The sequence below is a fragment of the Danio aesculapii genome, chromosome 3 (assembly GCF_903798145.1).
Source record: "Danio aesculapii chromosome 3, fDanAes4.1, whole genome shotgun sequence".
Lineage (NCBI taxonomy): Eukaryota > Metazoa > Chordata > Actinopteri > Cypriniformes > Danionidae > Danio > Danio aesculapii.
In genome coordinates, this window is record NC_079437.1 from 3,693,692 (window position 1) to 3,720,068 (window position 26,377).

The following is a 26,377-nucleotide window of genomic DNA, read 5'->3' on the forward strand; positions in this document are numbered from 1 at the left end:
CTCGTGAATGTGATGCAGCTGTGTGCTCATTAGAAGTCAGGTGATGGTGATCTTCGTGAGTGGGGATCGTGAGAGCCTGACCAATCCGTGACAGTACCCCCCTCCCCAGGGCCCGCTCCTGAGGGCCGACACCTCCGACGCCGTGGTGGTCTCCCTCTGCCTCTAGGCGCTGGGAACTCAGGGTGGCTCTCATGAAACTCCACCATGAGACTAGGATCGAGAATATCAGCTCTGGGAACCCATGTCCTTTCTTCGGGGCCGTACCCTTCCCAGTCCACCAGGTACTCCAACTGGCCACCACGACGTCGGGAACGCAAGATCTCCTTCACTGCGTAGACGGCTCCTTCTTCTAGGAGCAGTGGAGGAGGGGGTTCCTCTTCGTGGTCAGGCTCTGTGGAGGGAAGAACAGGATCGTGATAGGGTTTCAGGAGTGATACGTGGAATGTAGGGTGAATACGGTAGTGAGAGGGTAATTGTAGTTTGTAGGTGACGGGGTTAACCTGTTCCACGATGGTGAAGGGACCAACAAATCGGGGACTTAACTTGCGAGAGGGCAGTCGCATGCGTATGTCCCGGGTGGATAGCCACACCTTTTGTCCGGGTGTGTATCTGGGTTCTTCAGACCTTCTTCTATCGGCGGTTACCTTGCTTCGACGGACTGCCCTCTGCAGATGTTGATGAGCCTCGTCCCAGACTCTCTCGCTCTCCCGGAACCAGTGATCCACTGCGGGGACATCAGATGGTTCGCCATCCCAGGGAAAGAGCGGTGGTTGGAAGCCCAGGACGCACTGGAATGGCGTGAGTCCGGTGGAGGGTTGCCGCAGTGAATTTTGGGCATATTCTGCCCAGCCCAAATACTGGCTCCAGGAGCTCTGGTGACCACTGCAGAAGGTCCTCAGGAACCGTCCCACCTCCTGAATCTTCCTCTCTGTCTGCCCGTTGGTTTGGGGATGATATCCAGAAGAGAGGCTGACGGCCACACCTAGGAGCTTGAAGAAGGCTTTCCATAGACGTGAGATGAACTGTGGACCTCTGTCCGACACAATATCTTCTGGAATACCAAATGACCTGAAGACTTGATTAAAGATATTGTCGGCTGTTTCAAAGGCTGTGGGAAGACCTTTCAGAGGGATTAGTTTGACAAACTTTGAGAATCTATCTACGATGACTAGAATACAGGTATTACCTTCTGACGAGGGGAGGTCAGTGATAAAGTCCACTCCTAGGTGTGACCAGGGACGGTTCGGAATCGGCAAGGGATGGAGCTTTCCAGCGGGTAGATGACGTGGGCTCTTGGATTGGGCACAGTCCTTACAGCCCTGAACATATTGCCTCACATCCCTTGCCATGTTTGGCCACCAGAATCGTTGGGATACTAGCGAGAGAGTATTGTTGATCCCTGGATGTCCAGTGCCTAGCGAGGTATGTAAGGAGTGGATCAGATCTACCCGGTGTTCAGGTGGTATGAACTGCCGATGAGGAGGGCATCCCGGCGGAGCAGGGGCTTCCGGAGTGGCAACGACTGGAGGAGCGTTCCAGGTGATCGGACAAATGGAGATGTGTTCGGGAAGAATCTTCGTTGGGAGTTCTTCATGATCGTGATGCTCGTGTAAACGAGAGAGAGCGTCTGCTCTTAGATTCTTGGGTCCTGGACGATAGGAAATGGAGAAATCAAAACGTGAGAAGAAAAGTGACCATCTGGCTTGACGTGGACATAGTCTCTTGGCCTCTTTGATATATTGGAGGTTTTTGTGATCTGTGATCACCTGGAACGGATGTTTGGCTCCCTCCAACCAGTGACGCCACTCCTCCAAGGCTAGCTTGATTGCTAGAAGCTCCCTGTCTCCTATGCTGTAATTCTGCTCCGCCGGGCTCAACTTCCGAGAGAAATAGGCACAGGGATGCAGTCGGGGCGGTGTATCATGATGTTGGGATAATACTGCCCCGACGCCGGTGGTGGATGCGTCCACTTCCACCACGAAAGGAAGATTTGGGTCAGGATGAGTCAGGAGTGGGGCCCTTGTGAACTCCTTCTTAAGAAGGCGGAAGGCTGCGGCTGCTTCTTTGGTCCACTCCAGTCCTTTGGGTTTACCCTTGAGGAGATTAGTGAGAGGTGATGTAATCCTGCTGTAGTCCTTGATAAACCGTCTATAAAAGTTAGCAAACCCAAGAAACCTCTGGAGCTCCTTAATGGAAGTGGGTTCTGACCAGGATAGAACAGCCTCAATTTTCTTCCCATCCATACGTATACCGGTTTGGTCAATGATGTATCCCAAGAAATGAATCGACTTCTGGTGGAATGAGCATTTCTCCGCTTTGAGGTAGAGGTGATGTTCTCTCAATGTGTGTAGGACCTCCGCAACGTGTTGGCGATGTTCGGCCTCACTCCGGGAGTAAATGAGGATGTCATCTATGTACACTATTACAAAGTGGTGAAGAAACTCCCGGAGGACTTCATGAATGAAGTTTTGGAATACGGAGGGGGCGTTGACCAGACCGTAAGGCATGACCTCATATTCATAGTGGCCAGTAGGGGTCACGAATGCTGTCTTCCATTGGTCCCCCTCACGTATTCTTATCAGATTATACGCGCTGCGGAGGTCCAATTTAGTGAAGACTTTAGCTTCTCGGAGCTGTTCCAAAGCGGCTGGTACCAGAGGAAGGGGATATCGGTATTTTACTGTACCGTTATTTAGGACCCTGTAGTCGATGCATGGACGCAGCCCTCCGTCCTTCTTGGCCACAAAGAAGAAGCTTGAGGCGGCTGGTGATTTTGAGTGACGTATGTACCCCTGACTCAGAGCCTCCCTTATGTAATCTTCCATTGCCTGATTCTCTGGAAGCGAGAGCGGGTAGATCCTACCTCTTGGCAACTGGGCATCTGGAACTAGGTCGATCGCGCAGTCCCATGGCCGATGCGGCGGTAGCTGGGAAGCTCTCTTGGGGCAGAAGACATCATGAAAGGAGCTGTACTCCTTAGGAATGTGGATAGACTGCTTCTCAGGAGGACTCTCGACCGATGTTGTAAACAAAGAAATGGGGTTCCGACCTTGAAGAGGGAGATTTGGAAAACAGGTAGGTGTACATCCAGATCCCCATTTCTTTATCTCTCCTGTGCCCCAAGAGATGATGGGATCGTGCTTCACCAGCCACGGGCGCCCTAGAATGATGTCCATATTTGCACCCTCCAGAACCAGAAATTGAATCCTCTCTTGATGTAACAACCCCACTTGAAGAAGGATGTCTTCGCATTGTCGATGGATACGGGTCGAAGATCGAGTGCACTGGGTTATCGGTTGTATCTGGTATATATGCGAGGACGCCTCAGTACGTAGGTGGAGTTGACGACAGAGGGATTGGGAGATGAAGTTCCCTGCTGACCCGGAGTCGATGAGGGCTGTGACAAGGAGAGAAATAGAGGCAGTAGTTATTTGTACGGTGGTAGTAAGTGGTTTACATTGTTCAATATTCGTACTGAATACACTCACTGAAGTCCGAATGGGACGAAGGGGACACTCCATACGGGTGTGTCCACTGACACCGCAGTATAGACACAGACCCCGGGTCAGCCTCCTCTGTCGTTCCGCTGATGTCAGTCTTCCAGACTCTATTATCATGGGTTCTGGTTCTGGAGAGGCTGTTGACTCAGGCGATTGGAGGAGTGCAGACGAGGGGGTGATGGTGTCCTGTTGATAGGAACGGAGACGATCGGAACATCGGAGAGAATGTTGGATGAATCTCTCCAGACCCATAGTATCATCTAATGTGGCCAGCTGGATTCGGAGAGTGGGTTCCAAGCCGAGCCGGTACGTGGTCAACAACGATCTCTCATTCCATCCACTTGCAGCTGCCAGAGTGCGAAACCGGAGAGCATATTCCTGTGTAGATAGAGTACCTTGCTTTAGATGATACAGCTGCTCTCCAGCGGCTACTTCCCCATCAGAACGTCCAAACACCTCTTTGAAATACTCCGTGAAGGTAGTGATGGAATTCATGACCGGCCCGGCTTGGTTCCAGATCGTCTCAGCCCATTTAAGTGCAGGCCCAGAGAGTAGTGATACGATGTAGGCGATCTTTGACTTATCTGTGGGATATAGAGAAGGTTGCATTTCGAATATGAGGGAACATTGTAACAGAAAACCATTGCACTCCCCCGCTCCGCCTGAGTAGGGCGCTGGTCGGGCCATGGGACTGGAAGGAAGGGCCGAAGAAGAAACTGTGGAGGCGGAAGTGCTCGGTGCTGGTGGTGCGTTGGAAAGTGGAGCTGGTGGCTGTAGAATCCGCTTCAACTGGTCCACCAGCTCTTGAAAGTGATCGGGGGTGCTCATGTTGTCGTCGTTATGGGTCCGGGCTTCTGTTATGAAGCGGACAGGAGACAGAGGTAAGGAAACGTTAGGGTGTTTATTAAATGACAACAAGGAGCACATGAAGGATAGCCAGGAGGATCAGGAATGATGTTGGGGTCTTTTCCTCCGTGGCTGGGTAACAGGAATACACGAGGATGGACAGCACACACCAGATACAGCTGACAGAGGATGACACAGACTTGGAAGGACTGGAAGACAGGACGATTCGGGTGGACCAGGAAGACTAGGAGGAATACAAAGAGAACAGGTAAGTAAAGCGTTTGTTTTAGCTGAGGATGACTACGCTGAGTGGTCGCTCAGTTGTCCGCTTTCGTCGAGACGAGCCCGGACAATGAGCGACTGGAGTGCTGTGCTTTTATCTGGTGCTCGTGAATGTGATGCAGCTGTGTGCTCATTAGAAGTCAGGTGATGGTGATCTTCGTGAGTGGGGATCGTGAGAGCCTGACCAATCCGTGACACCGCTACACAACTGTGCAGTGTTTGTTTCGCTCCACGGGAAAAAAGGATTTAATTATGCTCCATTCTAATTGCTGCTACACAAACCCCTGTGATATATTAGCTACATAGTTTTATAAATGTCTTTACACAAAATTATTATATAGCCTATAGCCTACTTTAAAGGGCACATAGTTTACCTCTTTTTTATGATTTAATATTAATATTATGGCTCTTCTGAGTGTGCCAGTTTAGGTTCAGTTCAAAACACAGTTCAGATTGTTTTATTATAATGTGTTAAAAAGTGTCATGTTGGGGGCGTGTCCACAGCTCGCTGATTTATGGGTGTGTTGCTTCACATGTAAATTAGTTTCGGCTTCCCGCCCAACGTAACAAGGGGGCGGGGCCATGAGCTCACCCGCTCTGTGTTTGCAACAGAGGCAGACTGAGAGGAGAGGATCAGCATTCAGTCGTACATGTACGACTCTGACACAGACCAAGCAGAGAGTACAAAATCATTTGTGTCTTTGTACAGTTTTACAGACAACTGTGTGCTAGTTTCAAGTGCCGAGCTTGTACACAGAAACTAATAACCCTGCACACTGAATTAACTTTTAATCGTCGCGCCACGCATTTTTGAATTCTAAACATAGGTTTCTGCAGCGGTCCGCGGCGCCCAGCCGTCGACTTGAGTGTACCCTGATAGAAACCTATGTTTAGAATTCTAAAACGCACGCTAGTTAAGATCACAGGGAGCTTCTGGGATCGTGAGAAATGCAAACGGCTGAAGTATAAGGTAGACTCAATAAGAAGTACACATGTTTGCAAACCTACCTAAAGATACAACCAATAATTCCGATTAGAGCGATAATGTGGAGAATATTGATCTTGTGTTGAGCCCAATGAGCCTTGCATCTAAAAATAGAGCTAGCGTGTTCCTTTAGTGATATCGCTTCGACTCACGCTGAAAATGGCGGACGTGAATCAACAAACTGAGGATATGATGACGCACCTGTCAATCAATATTGGTGGGCGGGGGGACCGCTCCAATGTAAAGTTGCAGTCGGTTTGAACACCGCTCCAATTGGTCCACCGTTTTTTATGTTGTTAAATTGAAAAAAAAAGCACTGGGTGTGTTTATATCACCCCAATATGACGGTCTATACACCATACATGCACATATGGCTGTCTAAACAGCTTGAAAAGTAGATTTTTTACCATAGGTGCCCTTTAAATAAGTCAAAATATATGCGATTGTTGCCTCATCACCGTGGTCGCAGCATGCGCGTCTGTTTATAGCTGTAAAAAAAGACCTACATTTGACCAGCATTTTAGCAAAGCCTATATTAATATACTGATATTCCTGTGCCAGTTTGAGAGTTTAACTACTTCACAACACTCCGTCACCTGAACTCAGCGCGAGGGTGAAGGAGAAAAGTGCAGCGCTGAGGTAAATCATATTCTCAGGTTATAATCTTTAAAATAATGCCTTTTATTAAACATGTTGATAAAGGGATTGGGATATAGAAATTACAGCGGTGCGTTAAAATGCTTATTTTCTGTGGAGCGATTGATTTGAGTTAGTAGGTCTGCTTTATTAAAATAAGCTTAAAATAAAAACAGCCTATGCTGGTTTTAAAAAGGATTCAGTGATTTCGTTTTGTAATCTAAATTTGTAATTTAGGTGTAAAATACTCAGGTCAGGCCTTTTATTCCTTTTATTTAGTTTATTCAGTTTTTCTATACAATCCTGAAAGATTCACAAGCAAAAATAAATACTAAACTAAAATGGGCGGTGATGACGGTAATAGCCACATCACCGCGGTTGACATCTCATTATGGCGGTAAGGCGGTGATGCGGTTATCGTCACACCCCTATTATCAATTTTATGGATTAGTTTTAGGATCCCTATTATTTAGACTTTTTGTGATGTGTACTACATCAATATTTAAAATATATGCTCATAAAGCAAAAACATGAACCCTCATAGAAATTGAAATGATTGTCTCTCTGTCATCTTTACTACACTCAGTCATATAATTTTCTAAAAGCTACGAAAGCTGCTACTGATGCTAAAATACCTAGCACTGCCTCCACTGATATTACTGCTCTTACTACTACTATATTACTACGTTCTTCAGTTTAGGTGTTGTTCAGTTCACATGTAAAATAATGCAATACACAAGGACTATAATAGATGTATACATAGTGATTTTATTGTTATTATCCCTCCAGCAAAGTCATACTTACTTAATATACATGTTTACTTATGACTGATGGAATCATGTGCTTTTCTGATTCTTTTCTGTAGGTTCTTCCAGGCAGAACGAACATTCCCTGGAGTGATGCTGAAAAAAAGTGGTTTGGCGACAGCAAGGGACCTGCATAACACTAATGAAAGTTCCTGGGAAAGACAAATGTTTAAAGTGCCTACAGAAAGAACCAGTGCTTCAAACCAGGGGCTGGAGAGATGTCAAAAATCATGTTTACAATGTAATCCAATCACAAAGAAGAAACTGATTGATAAATTTCTGTTCTTTAAAGAAGTAAACTAACCTTTAACTATCCTCTCTCCCTCTTAAATTCATCCTGATTTTCTGACTCTTTATTCTGCACAACAAACAAAACTTTACGCTTTTCTTCCTTTAGTTTTGCCATCCAGATGTGTACTTTTAGAGCTGACTATGTTGTTAGATGTTGGGCTTGTGAACCTGTTTTTGACAGGTATTCTGTGTCGATTTTTTTATTAAATAAAATATTTCTGTTATAAATAAATTACCATCTTCTCTGATTTCTAATTTTGGAGCTTGTAATGTAGTGCTTGTCAAATAACCGGTTTTGTTTCTCTATACTTTTTATCTAAGTTGGTATTTCACTCAACTGCTAAAACTAAAATAAACTTGTGACCAAGACCATATCTGAGATTAGAGTGGTTTTTTATCATCAGCGTAAACTTTAACTGCAGTTTTTTTGTCTTGTTTTCTGTTCCAACTGCTCAAACTCAGTGCGGCTCATATCACAGATTTTAATTCAGCTGCTATTCTTTATCATAATATAAGCAGGTTAGAGAATTTAATAAAAATGTTGTTTTGAAAGTACCCTGAAGATATCAACAGATTAACAAACTAATATTAGGTAACACTTTATTTTAAGGTGTCCTTGTTACAAATGTTACATGTACGCCAACCATAATCCTAACTATATAGTAAGTGCATGTAGTTAATTACTATTACTTGGTATTTAAATGTATAATAATGCTGTAACAAGGACACCTTAAAATAAAGTGTAACCAAATATTGTTTTTAAACAATTATGAGTTATTTATCATCTATACTGCCATGCAACATGCATTAAAAGCAATATCTACTGTAAAAAAATAAATATGAAAACATGCAACAGTAAACAGCTGACAAATCTCTGGAAAAAAATATAACAAGTATTATTATTATTAGCCTGCTTTATAAGGTGTTTGCATGGAGCAAGTGTCATCATGACTGACTTTCTTTAGTCAAACGCGACTAAAGAATCATTGTTTACTGAATCATCATTTAGTGAATCATCAGTTTGCAGTGAGTCGATACTCCTGAAGTGCTGCGGTGCGCATGGATTCGTCATTTGCTCTCTTACTCAGTTTACGCAGCAGTTCAGATGAACGCGAGATGGACAGACATCATTCCTCCATGATGAATGAATTACAGTTAACCCGCAGCTCACGTGCGTTCCGTAGAGAAAGATCTGTGTGGATGGAATCAACCTCGATCCGTTTCAGCACTCATTATAGTAAGTTCATTTCTTAAATCAACCAAATGTTGTCAGGGTTCGTGTTTATGGACACAAAAATAGAAATGAGTGTCAATGACCATGACCGACCTAATGAAATGGCCATTGTGTGATATAGCAGAGTTTCCTTAGTCGAGACTGTATTATCCAATCATATGAAATCAGCAGGCTATTAACAAAATATATCCGCATTTTGAACCGTTTGAGTAATTAAAATGATAATCAAACTAATTATTCAGTGATTAAAAGTGTTATTTGGACTAAAATCAGCATCTCTGATCACTTTTAATAAGCGCTACCCATAACCGTCAAACTGAAATCTGCCTAGTAACAGTGCGGTCCTCGCAACTCCTCTCCCGACCTCACCATTTCTGTGAACATGGTGTTTTTACAGATTTAAAGTGATTTCCTGGTTGTCTGCTCCCCTCTAGTGGCACTACTATTTTTTTTATTTTCCTAGCATTAACAGAAAGGGGGGTCCTCACAACATGCTACTGGGTCATGGCCCTCACAAGTATAGCAAAACACGTATGCGTGTGTGTGTGTGTGTTAGTATATGTGTGATTTTTACAAGTCTGTGTGTGTGTTAGTATATGTGTGATTTTTACATGTGTGTATGTGTGTGTGTGTGTGTTAGTATATGTGTGATTTTTACATGTCTGTGTGTGTGTGTGTGTTAGTATATGTGTGATTTTTACATGTGTGTGTGTGTGTGTGTGTGTGTGTGTTAGTATATGTGTGATTTTTACATGTCTGTGTGTGTGTTAGTATATGTGTGATTTTTACATGTGTGTATGTGTGTGTGTGTGTTAGTATATGTGTGATTTTTACATGTCTGTGTGTGTGTGTGTTAGTATATGTGTGATTTTTACATGTCTGTGTGTGTGTGTGTGTGTTAGTATATGTGTGATTTTTACATGTCTGTGTGTGTGTGTGTGTTAGTATATGTGTGATTTTTACATGTCTGTGTGTGTGTGTCTTTGTGCTTGTGCGTGTGTTTGTGTGTATGTATTTGAGTCTTTATGTGTGTGTACGTGTCTTTGTGTGTATGTGTGTACATGTCTGTGTGTGTTAGTATGTGTGTGTGTGAGTTTTATATGTGTGTTTGTGTGCATGAGTGTGTGTGTGTGTGTTAGTGTGTTTTCTATCTGTATATATCTCTGTGCATGCATGTCTGTGTGTTAGTGTGTGCCTGAGTCTATGCGTGTGTGTGTGTGTGTGTGTGTTTGTAGGCATATGCGTCTTTGTGCTTGTGTGTCTCTTTATGTGTATGTATGTGTGCGTGTCTGTGTGTTTTTGTATGCATGAGTGTATATGTATGTGTGTTTGTGTGTGCGTATGTGAGTCTTTATGTGTGTGTGTGCGCGTGTGAGTGTATGCACGAGTTAGTGAATTATTGTATATATGTATGTGTGTAGGGTATCGCAGTGGGTAGCACGATCCCCTCACAGCAAGAAGGTCGCTGGTTCGAGTCCTGGTTGGGCCAGTTGGCATTCCTGTGTGGAGTTTGCATGTTCTCCCCATGTTGGCGTGGATTTCCTCCGGGTGCTCCGGTTTCCCCCACAGACCAAACACATGTGCTATAGGAGAATTGGGTAAGCTAAATTGGCCATATTGGTATGGGTGTTTCCCAATGTTGGGTTGCAGCTGGAAGGGCATCCACTGTATAAAACACATGCTGGATAAGTTGGCGGTTCATTCCACTGTGGCGACCCCTGATGATTAAAGGGACTGAGCCTTAAAGAAAATGTATGTGTGTGTGTGTGTGTGTGTGTGTGTGTGTGTATGGATCTATATTCTCCTCAGTGAGTGCCTGAAAGCCTCTAGTGTTTCTTTGACCTTTGACCTCCTGCTCTTTGTTCCGTGTGTGTGTCGTGATGCTGTCAGGATCCGTCTGATCAGATCCACACCAGCCCTCGGCCACACACACGCACACACACACACACACACACACACACACACGCACACACACACACACACCACTGTACTGTATAAGAGCTGCGGGTCATTAATATACTGCACAGTTATATCAAGCCGAGTGTTTATAGCGCTCATACACTCACTGTCTTTATAATAATAAATGATTAAATGCATTATTGCCAGTCATAATATATATATATATATATATATATATATATATATATATATATATGTGTGTGTGTGTGTGTGTGTTTTTTACTTAAAGTTATTTTATTAATATTATATATTTAAATATTCAAATATATTCATTCATTCATTTTCCCTCAGTTTAGTCCCTTTATTAATCCGGGGTCGCCACAGCGGAATGAACCGCCAACTTATCCAGCATATGTTTTACGCAGTGGATGCCCTTCCAACCGCAACCCACTACTGGGAAACACCCATACACACCCATTCACATACACTATGGCTAATTTAGCTCATCCAGTTCCCCTATAGCGCATGTGTTTGGACTGTGGGGGAAACCGGAGCACCCAGAAACCCACGCCAACACGGGGAGAACATGCACAGAAACTCCACACAGAAACGCCAACTGACCGAGCCAGGACTCGAACCAGTGATCTTCTTGCTGTGAGGCGACAGTGCTAACCACTGTGCCACCGTGCATCCCTAAACATGTCATTATTATAGCATATAATCAGTCATATGGAAGATTTCAAGCGTTCACAGACACGGATTTAATCCAGATTAATGATGCATTAAACACCCCCCACACACACACACGCACTTGACTGCTTAATTATCTCCCGGATAGTTATTACGCCACTATTCATTTGATTAACGAGCTGAATGTCACGTTTTGAGGCATAAATCAGTGTTTGTGATGTGTTTTAAAGGGGACCTATTATGCAAATTCGCTTTTATAAGGGGTTTAATCACAGTTGTGTGTCAGCAGTGTGTGAATATAAGCAGCTACTAATGGTAAACATTAATTAATTCTATTTGTTTATAATCAGACTTGATAGAAACAGTCTGCAGGAAACTGGAAGGGAAAAGCCCCGCCCACTAGTGACATCATATCTCCCTCATTAGCATAGGACGTTAGTCTTGTTTTTGAATTAGCCACTATGCTGAAACACTGGCGTCTGTAGCTCCGCCCTCTTCTGAAAAGAGCACGATCTCATTTGCATTTAAAGCGACAGTCGCCAAAAATGCCGCAATTAGGCTCAAAACCTAAAGGGAGAGAATTCAGAGAGTTCGAAAACATTATTAGTGTGGTATTTTGAGCTGAAACGTCACACACACACACATGCAGCCACACACACACATATATGCACACAGACATACTGATACACACGTTCTCTCATTCAAACATGCACTCAATCACTCCCACACAAACAAATACACACACTCGTGGGCCTTTGGGAGAACCACACTAGTGGAGATCATCCTCATGTTCTCGCTCTCTCTCACACACACACACACACAGACACGCTGAGCAACAGTATCTGCATCTTCAGCATGCGTTGAGAGAGGCCAGCACTAATGTAGCTCTGCATGAATGTCAGTTATCATCACACACACTGAGAGCTCGAGGTTTTAGAGGTGAGATTTGACCAGACACCGAGCTTTCAGACTGAATCTTCTCTTTCAAAATGACCTGAGATGTATAGTAACTTCACTACTGTACTTAAGTACTAAAAGGCAGTATCTGTACTCTACTGGAGTGTTGTTTTTTCTCCTACTTTTACTTCAGTACATATTTTCGATGAGTTTAATCCTTTTACTCTGGTAGATTTTTCATGTGCTGCATCGTTACTCGTTACTAGGGGTGTCAAAGTTATTGATATCGGTTCAGTAATAGATCATAACCGGTTATTACGTACTGTCGTCATTTATCTACTATACGCAATGTCGCAATACTATGGCGAAAGGGGTGAGGGCGAGTGAATAACGCTCTTACTACAATGAAGAAGGCACACCACATGAGCCGCTATTTCACTATCTGGAGAAATGCTGTAAAACTCCATCTTTACCTCTCTCTCTCTCTCTCACTTTGGACGTTTGACCCGCTGGCCTGTTTGTGAGGTAACTTTTTTTATTACAAACACCTTGTAGTAAACTGCAGCCCATTTTCTGTTATTTTACAGACTCATTTCTCTAGATATTATTTATTATACATTATATTATTATTTCAAAGCACTAAAATGTCAATAAAAGTCATTTTGTTAAACTTAAGAGTTGAATTTTCAACATCAAAAGTCGACAGAGCAGAGATCAACATCCCATAATGCCATTCACAACTGGAAATATACGGAAAACACACAAAATATGGAAATTAACAGATATTTTTGGAGTGTACTCACATTAGTGAACAACACAAGCAAATATCGTTGTCGTGTTTATTGTATTTGTCAATCACAATGTGCAATATATTGACTTTTATCTTGTTTTTAATTATTTATATTATACAAATATATAAAGTTGAAGTCAGAATTATTCGCCCCCCCCTGAATTATTAGCCCCCCTGTTTATTTTTTCCCCCAATTTCTGTTTAACGGAGAGCTGATTTCTTAAACACATTTCTAATCAATAGTTTTAATAATCATCTCTAATAACTGATTTATTTTATCTTTGTCATGATGACAGTAAATAATATTATACTTTTCAAGACACTTCTATACAGCTTACAGTGACATTTAAAGGCTTAACTATGTTAATTAGCTTAACTAGGCAGGTTAGGGTAATTAGGCAAGTTATTGTATAACGATGGTTTGTTCTGTAGACTATCGAAAAAATAATGAGGTTAAAGGGGCTAATAATATTGACCTTAAAATGGTTTTAAAAAAATTAAAAACTGCTTTTATTCTGGCCGAAATAAAACAAATAAGACTTTCTCCAGAGGAAAAAATATTATCAGACATACTGTGAACATTTCCTTGCTCTGTTCAACATCATTTGAAAAATATTTTAAAAAGACAGAAAATTCAAAGGGGGGCTAATAATTCTGACTACAACTGTATATTTTGGTAAGTGTTTAAGTACCAATTTTCAGTATTAACTACTGGCTTATTTCCTGCCTATTATTAAGATATAAACTGTTTATTAGCACTTATAAAGTATGATCTAATTCTACATCCCTAATCCTAGCCCACCACTACCTTACTAACTATTAATAAGCAGCTAATTGGTAGTTTATTGAGCTAAAAGTCTTAGTTAATTGTTTGTTAAAGGGGACCTATTACTGCTCCTTTTTACAAGATGTATAATAAGTCTCTGAAACTGTGAAGTTTCAGCTCAAAATACCCCACAAATAATGTTTTCTATCACTCTGAAACTGACCCCTTTAGGCTTTGATCCTAATTGTGGCCTTTTGACGACTGTCGCTTTAAATGCAAATGAGATTCTTTTCAGAAGAGGGCGGAGCTACAGATGCTTGTGTGTCAGCATAGTGGCTGATTCAAAAACAAGACTAACGTCCTATTCTGATGAGGGAGAGATGATGTCACTAGTGGGTGGGGCTTTGCCCCTTTGATGACACGTACAGCGGGAGAATGTTGATCAAAGTGTTTCTGCAGACTGTTTCTATCCAGTCTGATTATACAAAATACAATTAATTGATCAATGTTTAATAATCAATGTTTACTATTATAAGCTGCTTATATTCACACACTGCTGCCACACAACTGTGATTAAACCCCTTATAAAAGTGATTTTTGCATTATAGGTCCACTTTGATAGGGGGAATTGTTTTTAAAATAAAGTGTGACCCAAATTTCCATACAGACAGAAGCTGCAGAAAAAAATCCATTCAGATTGGAGATGCGCAGCTCATATTTCAGTGTTGAGTGCAGTGTAGATCAGACAGGGGGTGGAGGATGGAAAAGAAATAAAAACAAGCACAAAACAACACTGTAAAAATGCTGGCTTCCACACTATTCCTTCATGTTGTCCCAACACAAATCATTTAAGTTAACGTAATTATTTTTACTAATTTAAGTGGATTGAACATAAAAAAGTTGAAGAATTCAGAATTACAAACTACAAAATGTCAGCAGAATTGTATAATTTTTTTTTGTTTCTCTTGAATTTTGCTCGTTTTACATTTTTTATTTAATATTTTCCCTTAACATAAATTTGGGCTACTAATTTTGGACCGTTATCGTAAGTTACTTTGTTAGATAAGCTCCAGATTTGGCTTCAGTACTGACTAATCTAATGTATATGCACAAATATAATACTGTAAAGCTTCCTATAGAAAATATTAGCTTAAATGAGAGATTTGTGAGGGGTGAACTTATATACACTCACCGGCCACTTTATTAGGTACACTTGTCCAACTGCTTGTTAACGCAAACTTCTAATCAGCCATTCACATGGCAGCAACTCAATGCATTTAAGCATGTAGACATGGTCAAGACGATCTGCTGCAGCTCAAAGTGAGCATCAGAATGGGGAAGAAAGGGGATTTAAGTGACTTTGAACGTGGCATGGTTGTTGGTGCCAGACAGGCTGGTCTGAGTATTTCAGAAACTGCTGATCTACTAGGATTTTCACGCACAACCATCTCTAGGGTTTACAGAGAATGGTCTGAAAAAGAGAAAATATCCAGTGAGATTTCTTGACAATGAGTTCACTGTACTCAAATGGCCTCCACAGTCACCATAACTCAATCCAATCGAGCAGCTTTGGGATGTGGTGGAACGGGAGATTCTCATCATGGATGTGCAGCCAACAAATCTGCAGCAACTGTGTGACGCTATCATGTCAATATGGAGGAAAATCTCTGAGGAATATTTCCAGTGCCTTGTTGAAACTATGCCATAAAGGATTAAGGCACTTCTGAGGGCAAAAGGGAGTCCAACCTGGTACTAGTATGGTGTACCTAATAATGTGGCCGGTGAGTGTATGTTAAGCACTGAACAAGCAGCAAAAGTTATTGTTTGACTCTTATAAGACTCAATATGACCTTTTTAAAAGCTTCAAGGACGACAATAGATAATGAACTGAAAGCTGTATAAAAAAACAGCCCCAGATCGGGTTTACACTGCCATCATCTGCTGCTCTAAGCATTGAGAAAGTGTCTCGGGGTGTCTGGGCTTTCAGTAAGAGAAGTGAATCAGCCTTTACTGTCATTGTTTTCTGCCTCTTCACATGTGACAGATCTGTGCCACACGCCTGTTCTCTGTGCCATACAGCAGAGGCTCATTTAAAATGCATGTATTCTGTTAAATAGTGTATTATCGTCTGCTCCGGATCACGCGTGCTGAAACAAGCTCATCTATTAAACATGTGAATGCAGTATGACTGAGTAGTAGATGCCATGCTGAGCCCACAGCAGATGAAGAGAGAACCAACAGCATGTGACCTGTGATGAGCCTTTAGTGCAGGATGACCACAGTTCAGTCACTGAAACACGGATTATTATGAGCTGCCTCCGTTTAAAAAGACAATCGTAAAAATTTGACTAAAGATAATTCAGACTAGTGACTATAAATGTGAAAATGCGATAATTCTTTGATAATGCAGTTACAGAACTTAAAGTGTTCTGATTAGTCTAAAAAAAGGTTTATACTGATGCATTCTGACAAAGATTATTATGTTATAGTGTATCTAAACTCTGCCTCCACAGAAGATTAATGCCTGCATCTACAGTGCTGCCTGTTTAGCTCCACCCACTACTTCTACATCACTGTTTGTTTAGCTCCACCTGCTACTTCTGTATTACTGCCTGTTTAGCTCCGCCCACTTCTACATCACTCTGTTTAGCTCCACCCACTACTTCATCACTGCCTGTTTTGCTCCACCCACTACTTTAACATCACTGCCTGTTTAGCTCCACCCACTACTTCAACGTCACTGCCTGTTAAGCTCCACCCACTACTTCAACATCACTGCCTGTGTAGCTCCGCCCACTATTTCTACATTACAGCCTGTTTAGCTCCAACCACTACATCAACATCGTTGTCTGTTTAGCTCCGCCCACTACTTCAACATAACAGCCTGTTTAGCTCCACCCAATACTTTACATTCTTTGCCTGTTTAGCTCTGCCCAATACTTCAACATCACTGCCTGTTTAGCTCCACCCACTACTTCAACATCACTGCCTGTTTAGCTCCACCCACTAGTTCAACATCACTGCCTGTTTAGCTCCACCCACTACTTCAACATCACTGTCTGTTTAGCTCCACCCACTACTTCAACATCACTGCCTGTTTAGCTCTGCCCACTACTTCAACATCACTGCCTGTTTAGCTCCACCCACTACTTCAACATCACTGCCTGTTTAGCTCCACCCACTACTTCAACATCACTGTCTGTTTAGCTCCACCCACTACTTCAACATCACTGCCTGTTTAGCTCTGCCCACTACTTCAACATCACTGCCTGTTTAGCTCTGCCCACTACTTCAACATCACTGCCTGTTTAGCTCCACCCACTACTTCAACATCACTGCCTGTTTAGCTCCACCCACTACTTCAACATCACTGTCTGTTTAGCTCCACCCACTACTTCAACATCACTGCCTGTTTAGCTCCACCCACTACTTCAACATCACTGCCTGTTTAGCTCCACCCAATACTTTACATTCTTTGCCTGTTTAGCTCCGCCCAATACTTCAACATCACTGCCTGTTTAGCTCCACCCAATACTTTACATTCTTTGCCTGTTTAGCTCTGCCCAACACTTCAAAATCACTGCCTGTTTAGCTCCGCCCACTACTTTTACATTACTTTCTGTTTAGCTCCGCCCACTACTTAAAAATCCCTGCCTGTTTAGCTCCGCCCGCTACTTCTACATTGCTGTCTGTTTAGCTCCACCCACTACTTCAATATCACTGTCTGTTCAGCACCGCCCACTACTTCTACATTGTTGTTTGTTTAGCTCCAGTCACTACTTAAACATCAGTCTGTTTAGCTCCGCCCACGACTTCAACATCACTGCTTGTTTAGCTCCGCCCACTTCTTCAACATTGCTGTCTGTTTAGCTCCGCCCACTACTTAAACATCAGTCTGTTTAGCTCCGCCCACGACTTCAACATCACTGCCTGTTTAGCTCCGCCCACTACTTCGACGTCTCTGCCTGTTTATCTCCACCCACTACTTCAACAATGCATGTTTAGCTCCGCCCACTAGAACTGTTGAACTGTTGTACTTCAACATCACTGCCTGTTTAGCTTCGCCCACTACTTTAACATTACTGCCTGTTTAGCTCCGTCCACTACTTCAACGTCTCTGCCTGTTTATCTCCACCCACTACTTCAACAATGCATGTTTAGCTCCGCCCACTAGAACTGTTGAACTGTTGTACTTCAACATCACTGCCTGTTTAGCTTCGCCCACTACTTCAACATCACTGCCTGTTTAGCTTCGCCCACTACTTCAACATTACTGCCTGTTTAGCTCCGTCCACTACTTCAACGTCTCTGCCTGTTTATCTCCACCCACTACTTTAATAATGCATGTTTAGCTCCGCCCACTAGAACTGTTGAACTGTTATACTTCAACATCACTGCCTGTTTAGCTCCACCCACTGCTTCTACATAACTTCCGGCCGCAACCATATATAGTTAACAAAAATTATTTTATATTAATTATTAAATTTCTACCCCCACCCCAACCCTAAACCCAACCGTCACTGTACTGTAAAATGCAGTAAATTATTGTTTAATAAACTGTATTAACTTTTGTTATACAGTGTCATAAAAATACTGCTATATTGATGTGCATATCGCACTTCCGGCCAGCCGCGTATCTGATCTAGACTTTACCCTTCAGTGTCCAGGAAAAAACGACAACCTAGAATCATCAGTGCAGTGACCTCATCATTTAGAACTGTCCTGTATTCCGTTCTAGAACTCCAGATGTGTGTGGTCCTGCTCAGATCTCTGACTCTCAGCGCGCGCGTGTGTGTGTGTGTTCAGCTTTTTACAGCAGAAACGGAGACGCTGTACTGAGCAGGATCTGACAAAACTCACAGGAAGAGTCTGTCCTATTTTTAGATATTCAAAGATTTCAGCGGCTAAATTATGCATGACATAATTACAATATCTATTGCCTAAATGATGCCAGAACATTTTGTCATTGTGCAGAAAACTGATATTTTCCTATAAAAACAGCAGGAAATTTTAGTACAATGGAAACTCAATGGCATCATGCTCTTTTCTTCTGTTTTCTGGTCCAGCAGGTGCATTTGCTGATTCGGTTAATAATAGAAATGCATACTTGTATTCAAAAATCCTGAGTAACAATAAAAAACATGCCGTGTCAAATTTAATCCATTTCTAAAGTCTCCAAGTGATGTTTTATAAACAAATTTCAGGAGCAGCACGCGCAGAAGTTTCAGTATCAAATACGTCATTGACAATTATTCCTAAATCCAATCAGCTCTTGACCAAACCCCTATATATACCAAAGCTGTCTTACCTGCAGCATCTTACGACTTTAGCATCCCTCCACCACCCCGTCACCTCACCTCTTAAGCATTACAATCCCGGGGGGAGTGTTCTGGGGCCGGGCTAGATACTTCGCTCGAATCCCAACTCCTCTCTGTTTCCTGATAAGAAGAATAACTCAAGTTTGGGTGTCTTCCCTGAGCTCAGAGCCCTCTCCACGGACAGCACGCCAAATACGCCTTATTCTGAAACTATTGCAAGTGTGAACTCGTGAAATGATCCAGATAAATCAAACTGGAAAATTTAATTTTTTTCTGTTCCATTTTCTTACCCTGTCAGCACAGTGCTTAAACGACATTGAAGAATTGTTGAAGAACTTACGGGATCCACAAACGTTCTGGAACAGAACTTCACCAACAAAAGCGGAAGCGTTGACTAAACAACCCCTCGCTGCAAACAGCTTACATCCCTGAGACGGGAAACCAAAGACGGCTGGCTGTGAAATTGCCTCTGGTTGCTGGACAAAAGCCACCGGGGGCTCTCTTTTTACGTGTTCTTTGACTTGAAAAACTGACCGAGAAAAGAGCAGCGCTGCCCCTGTCGTGTCTGGAACTACCGCATGAACTCTATCTTGAACCACTGTGCTCAGGGGAGAGCGCGAACGCAGTGGTGAAATATAATCCACTGCATGTCTTCCATCATCTGATTGATTTAATAACTCTTACCAATTAAAAGGCCTTTTAATAATACAAACATCCACCTTCAACTTATTTAAAATAACTCACTTACAATAGGAAATGCTGTTCTGTAACCGCTTTCGTCCGCACTGAAATGCTGACCAAACAGATTCTCATTCTGAAAACGTACCCCTATTTACATTTCCGGAGATCGCCAGATATGCCTCAGGAGCTTTTTTTTTTTTGCAGTTTTTGTTTTCGCAAATCCACCAGAGGGCGCTGTGTGCGCTTTTTCAGATCTCAGATTTCTCTCACGAGTGCCATTTGTGTCTGCTGTACGTAAATCACCAAAGGCCGCTGTCGACTAACTGACTGACCCACCCTCCTCCTTCCCTAAACCCAACCAATAGTGTTTTCAAAAAAAAAAACGACTGAACTGCCCACCGCCTTCCCCTCAACCCTGCCAACAGTTTTCAGAAAAATAAAAGCCCTTACCTGGTTTTTACCACATTTTCAGATTTTACCACACTCTCACCCTGTTATTTACTTGTTTATTTTATCTTTTGTCTTTTGATCTTCCTGCTTTCTGGAAATGTTCTTCATCGGTCTCGAACCCTGTCGTCGTGGTCAACTCCTCTCTGCACCTTAAGTCCGCTGATGTACGTGGCAAGCCACTGGACAAACTGGTAACGGTCAGCTGGTAGCGCAAAAAGGAACGCTGTCATACCGCCTCGTAGCGTTCATTTTAAAGACAAAATACAGCCATACGTACTTCTGGCTACATAATTTGCGATCTCCAGAAATGTCTATAGGGCTACATTTTCAGAATGAGCCTATGTTGTATATTATACAGTTAGGAACTTTCTGTAATGCCCTCCCATGATTTGAGGAAGTTTTATTTCCAGCACCATTACTTTCACTGTTCCGCAGACAAGGAATCAGCTTTCCAAGCCTCAAACACATCTAAAAGTCATCATTGTGTTCAATGTAATGAAACTACAGAGCAGTTATAAAGGTTTTTCTAATAACAATTTAATCAAACGTTTACGCGTATACAGGTTTCTCAATGAAATCAGAGCATGTTACAATCATCAGCGATCTAGTCCGTACAGATCGCAGGAGAACTACAAATCTGCCACCAAAAGAACTACTAATCCCATCTTACCTGTTTACACACACCAGTTCCAGTTCTCTCACTGATTGCACACACAAAGCTGGAAGCTCATCATAGACTGATTACCAGGACTGTAAATACACCTCACATTCACACACACAGTGCTGAGTCTTTATTTCTTCACAAAGCGTTTCCTAGTCCAGTCTCGCCGTGTTTCCTGACCCTTGTTTTGTTCTTTGTTCATTCTGTTTGACCTTGACTACGCTTTTGGATTACTCTCATGAAACAGTTTGTTCCTGTTGACCATTGCCTGCCTGACCAAGCTGTAAATAAACTGTGTTTGGACTCTCAACTCTGTTTTACCCAGACTCCCTTGTTACAGAGCAACATACAGAGCACTTTCCTTCTGTATCAGACCATACATCAGACTTTTAAAAGGTGCATTAATCAATACTTGAACAATGCCTTTGTGTCAGACAGTGTCCCTAAACACTTCAGCCAGTCAGCATTAAAGGGGACGTGACTATTATCTCTAGTGGTCTTAAAACTACATCAAATTATTTTCTTTTTTTTTTTTCTGTGGTGACAATATTAATGACAATTCATATGTATTCACTCTGAGACATGTATCCTAACAGAAGGTCGCTGGTTCGAGTCCCGGCTAGGCCAGTTTGCATGTTCTCCCCGTGTTGGCGTGGGTTTCCTCCGGGTGCTCAGGATTCCCCCACAGTCCAAACACATGCGCTATCGGTGAATTGAATATGCTAAATTGACCGTAGTGTATGAGTGTGTATGGGTGTTTCCCAGTACTGGGTTGCAGCTTGAAGGGCATTCGCTGTGTAAAACATATGCTGGAATAGTTGGTGGTTCATTCCGCTGTGGCAAACCCTGACAAATAATGGACCAGGCTGAAGGAAAATGAATGAATAGTTGTTTTTGTATAGTATACTATAAAATAGTCTGATTTCGTCCTCATTTTGTAGAATAATAAACACTAAGAGTGATTTCAAACACTGGCATGATGTTATGAAGAGACTTTAGAGTGAAAGTCTGTCAGTAAATCTCTGTAAACTAACTCAAACGCACACGCAAAAGCTGTATCGCTGTGTAAATGTATTCATTTTACACAACTGGGTGTATTGTTGTTATCACAGGAAGACTTAACGGTATATTGCAAATGAGATTGTCCATCCGTTTTAATATATTGTTTGGCAGAATTCACTTAGTGCACCTAAGGTTATGTAAACTGTTTAATTTGGGTTTGGCAGACTTCACAGGGTTAAACCCACATGAGGGCAAACAGATGGTGTTGGACACGTCCCATATGTGGCGCATATTGTGTCCTCTCAGCATCTCTTCACATCTTCTCACACAGATATTCATACGCCACAAGCTCACTAGCTAGAGGATTAAAACATTCATTTAGCCGACATACAGTTGAAGTCAGAATTAGAAATATTTCCCCAATGATGTTTAACAGATTCAGGAAATTTTCACAGTATTTCCTATAAATTTTTTTCTTCTGGAGAAAGTCTGATTGGTTTTATTTCGGCTAGAATAAAAGCAGTTTTAACATTTTAAATCATTTTAAGGTCAGTTTTATTAACCCCCTTTAAGCCATATTTGTTTTCAATTGTCTACAGCAGTGTTTCTCAACCAAAAGTGGGTCGCGGGAACATTTTCAGTGGGTCGCGGAGTGTGTGGTCAAAAAAAAACAACAACAAAAGTTAAATTTTTTACTTATTTTGCTTTTACCAGACTTTTATTTTGAAATGCACACGTGACAACGGTCCCTGACATGTGAAATTTCATTTAATTATAGCAACAAATATGTCGAAGCGCAAGTACGACCCCCAATATGATATATATATATATATATATATATATACAAAAAAAGGCTTAAAACCTCAGTGTGTCATATGTAGTGCTCTCACAAAAGAGCTTGAAACCTTCTAAATTAAAACGACATTTAGAAACCAAACACCCCGATTGCAAGGACAAACCTGTGGACTATTTTCAAAGACGACTCCAAGAGCTGAGGGCATAACAAAAGTGCATGCATTTTGTTAAATAACAGCAACAAAATATTGTTTATTTGTAAGTCTTGGTGATTTCCTTGTGATTTATCTGTCACTACTTGTGTATGTTAACAAATAAATACAAATGAATTATAATTCCTAAAACTATAGTTCCTAAAAATTTGGGTCGTGGCTTGATGGCCATGTAAAAATGTGGGTCCCGTGGCCAAACCAGTTAAGAACCACTGGTCTACAATGACTTGCCTAATTACCCTAATTAACCTAGTTAAGCTTTTAAATGTCACTTTAAGCTGAATACTAGTATCTTGAAACATATATCTAGTCAAATATTATTTATTGTCATCATGGCAAAGATAAAAGAAATGAGTTATTAAAACTATTATGAATAGAAATGTGTTGAACAAATCTTCTGTTGAACAGAAATTGGAGAAGAAATACACAGGAGAGCTGATAATTCTGACTTCAACTGTTCCTAATGATCCCCGATCTGCATTTGAAAGCTGATCTTCAAGCTAAACTGCAGGATATATCACTAACCGTCGCTCAGCAGGTTAAACTAGTTCAGTGTAATCCAGCTGTACTTTCCTCCCGGCACACAGTCACACCTCATCCTAACACGTTAAACAGGTGAAACCCTGCAGGAACAAGCCTGCTAGAGGTAAAAATACCGTGTTCACATTTTTGTACGATGTTGTATATACAAATGTGATGTATTGCCAAGCCTGCTGGGACATAGAGGACAGCACAAAGTCAGAAAATGATCTTTTAACTATTGCAATGATTTAATAAACAGTATATTATTAAAATAAGAAAAATACTGAGTTGTATTAAACCAATGTTTGGTCAAATATGGTGTGTTTTGTCAAATATTGACCCAGAATTAACCCAAGGGTGTCACCCTTTCAATATATTTTTGTACTTTTTAGTATAAAATATTAAGATAGATCAAGTACTTTACTATAGTAACACTATAGTATTTACTAGGCTATAAGTCACTACATGATAGGTTACACTGTAGTTTAAGTAACGATTCACACCATTAACTATACTGGCTTATTGTCTGATTATTATTAAGATTTTGACTGTTTATTAGCACTTATAAAGTACGATCTTTAGATCAAGTATGAGCTATTTAGTAGTTTACTCTGCTAAAAGTCTTAGTTATTGTTAATACTGTGAATACTTTATAAAATAGGCCTTCCACCAAGCAATTTTGCATCTAACAGATGTCTGAACATAGACGTCTTGGTTAAAAAAAAGTCTAAATTTAGTCTGTCATCTAAAAAACATCTAATAGACATCCAGGAACAGCCCAGGAACTAGACATCAAATACACAAATGCGGCTAGTTGACCCAGCAAGCATTATTTGTTTTTAAATGAAGTCTGATAGATGTCTAATGGACATCTTGGCAAAAAAAAGTTTTAATTCGGGCTGTCAGTGAAAATTTCAAAGATGTTTAATACATATCTAAATATAGACATCTTGGCAAAAATAAATAAATCTAAATTTGGACTGTCTGTGAAAATCTGAAAGACGTCTAATAGACGTCTAATAGATGTCTTGTTTTAAAAAAAAGTCTAAATTTGGGCTGTCAGTGAACATAATTGACATCTAAACACAGACGTCTTGCTGAAAAAAGACTAAATTTGGGCGGTCAGTGAAAAATCTAATAAACGTCTAATATACATCTAAACATGGACATCTTGGTTAAAGTCTAAATTTGGGCTGTCAGTGATAAATCTAATATATGTCTTATAGAGATCTAAACATGGACATCTTGGTTAAAGTCTAAATTTGGGCAGTCAGTGAAAAATCTAATAAACGTCTAATACACATCTAAACATGGACATCTTGGTTAAAGTCTAAATTTGGGCTGTCAGTGATAAATCTAATATATGTCTTATAGACATGTAAACATGGACATCTTGGTTAAAGTCTAAATTTGGGCTGTCAGTGAAAAATCTAATAAACGTCTAATACACATCTAAACATGGACATCTTGGTTAAAGTCTAAATTTGGGCTGTCAGTGATAAATCTAATATATGTCTTATAGACATGTAAACATGGACATCTTGGTTAAAGTCTAAATTTGGGCAGTCAGTGAAAAATCTAATAAACGTCTAATACACATCTAAACATGGACATCTTGGTTAAAGTCTAAATTTGGGCTGTCAGTGATAAATCTAATATATGTCTTATAGACATGTAAACATGGACATCTTGGTTAAAGTCTAAATTTGGGCTGTCAGTGAAAAATCTAATAAACGTCTAATACACATCTAAACATGGACATCTTGGTTAAAGTCTAAATTTGGGCTGTCAGTGATAAATCTAATATATGTCTTATAGACATGTAAACATGGACATCTTGGTTAAAGTCTAAATTTGGGCTGTCAGTGATAAATCTAATATATGTCTTATAGACATCTAAACATGGACATCTTGGTTAAAGTCTAAATTTGGGCTGTCAGTGATAAATCTAATATATGTCTTATAGACATCTAAACATGGACATCTTGGTTAAAGTCTAAATTTGGGCTGTCAGTGATAAATCTAATAAATGTCTAATACACATCTAAACATGGACATCTTGGTTAAAGTCTAAATTTGGGCTGTCAGTGATAAATCTAATAAATGTCTAATACACATCTAAACATGGACATCTTGGTTAAAGTCTAAATTTGGGCTGTCAGTGATAAATCTAATATATGTCTTATAGACATCTAAACATGGACATCTTGGTTAAAGTCTAAATTTGGGCTGTCAGTGATAAATCTAATATATGTCTTATAGACATCTAAACATGGCGTCTTGTTTAAAACAAGGCTAAATTTGGGCTGCCATCTAATAGACGTCCAAGAACAGCCCAAATCTAGACTAGTCATCAAATACACAGATGTGACTGAATTTTTATTGTGGTATTTTCAAGATAAATGTTGCGGAAAAGCACATATTAGTTTATGACCCAGCAAGCATTATTTGTTTTTGAATGAAGTCTTATAGATGTCTAATAGACACCTTGGCTAAAAAAAGGCTAAATTTGGGCTGGCAGTGAACATATAATAGATGTCTAATAGACATCTAAACACAGACGTCTTGGATAAAAAATAGCTAAATTTGGGCTGTCAGTAAAAAAATCAAATAGACATCTAAACATAGATGTCTTGGCTAAAAGATTGTAAATTTGGGCTGTCAGTGAAAATCTAAAGAACGTCTAATAGACATCTTAAGGATGTCTTGTTTAAAAAAGGCTAAATTTGGGCTGCCAGTGAACATATAATAGATGTCTAATAGACATCTAAACACAGAGATCTTGGATAAAAATGGCTAAATTTGGGCAGTCTGTGAAAAATCTAATAGACATCTAAGAAAAGGTCAAAACTAGTCATCAAATACAGATTAGACAGACTTTATACGTGTTGCCGTTTATTCCTGTGTAATGGACTATTTTGAGATGTCTATTAGATATTCATTGACAGCACAAATTTAGCCTTTTATTAGCCAAGACATCTATGTTTAGATGTAGATTAGACGTCTATTAGATATTCACTGACAGCCCAAATTTAGTCTTGTTTTAAGTAAGACGTCCATGTCTATATTGCTATATTGTTATAACTTTTATTCAACACTACACGAAAAGCCTCT

The 26,377-nt window shown here is 40.8% G+C and overlaps 1 protein-coding gene across 1 annotated transcript in view; it reads right to left on the bottom strand.

Annotated features, from left to right (window-relative positions):
* Positions 1–26,377, bottom strand: part of LOC130216711 (sphingosine kinase 2) — a 48,186-nt gene that overhangs the window by 21,354 nt on the left and 455 nt on the right. The window lies entirely within an intron of this gene.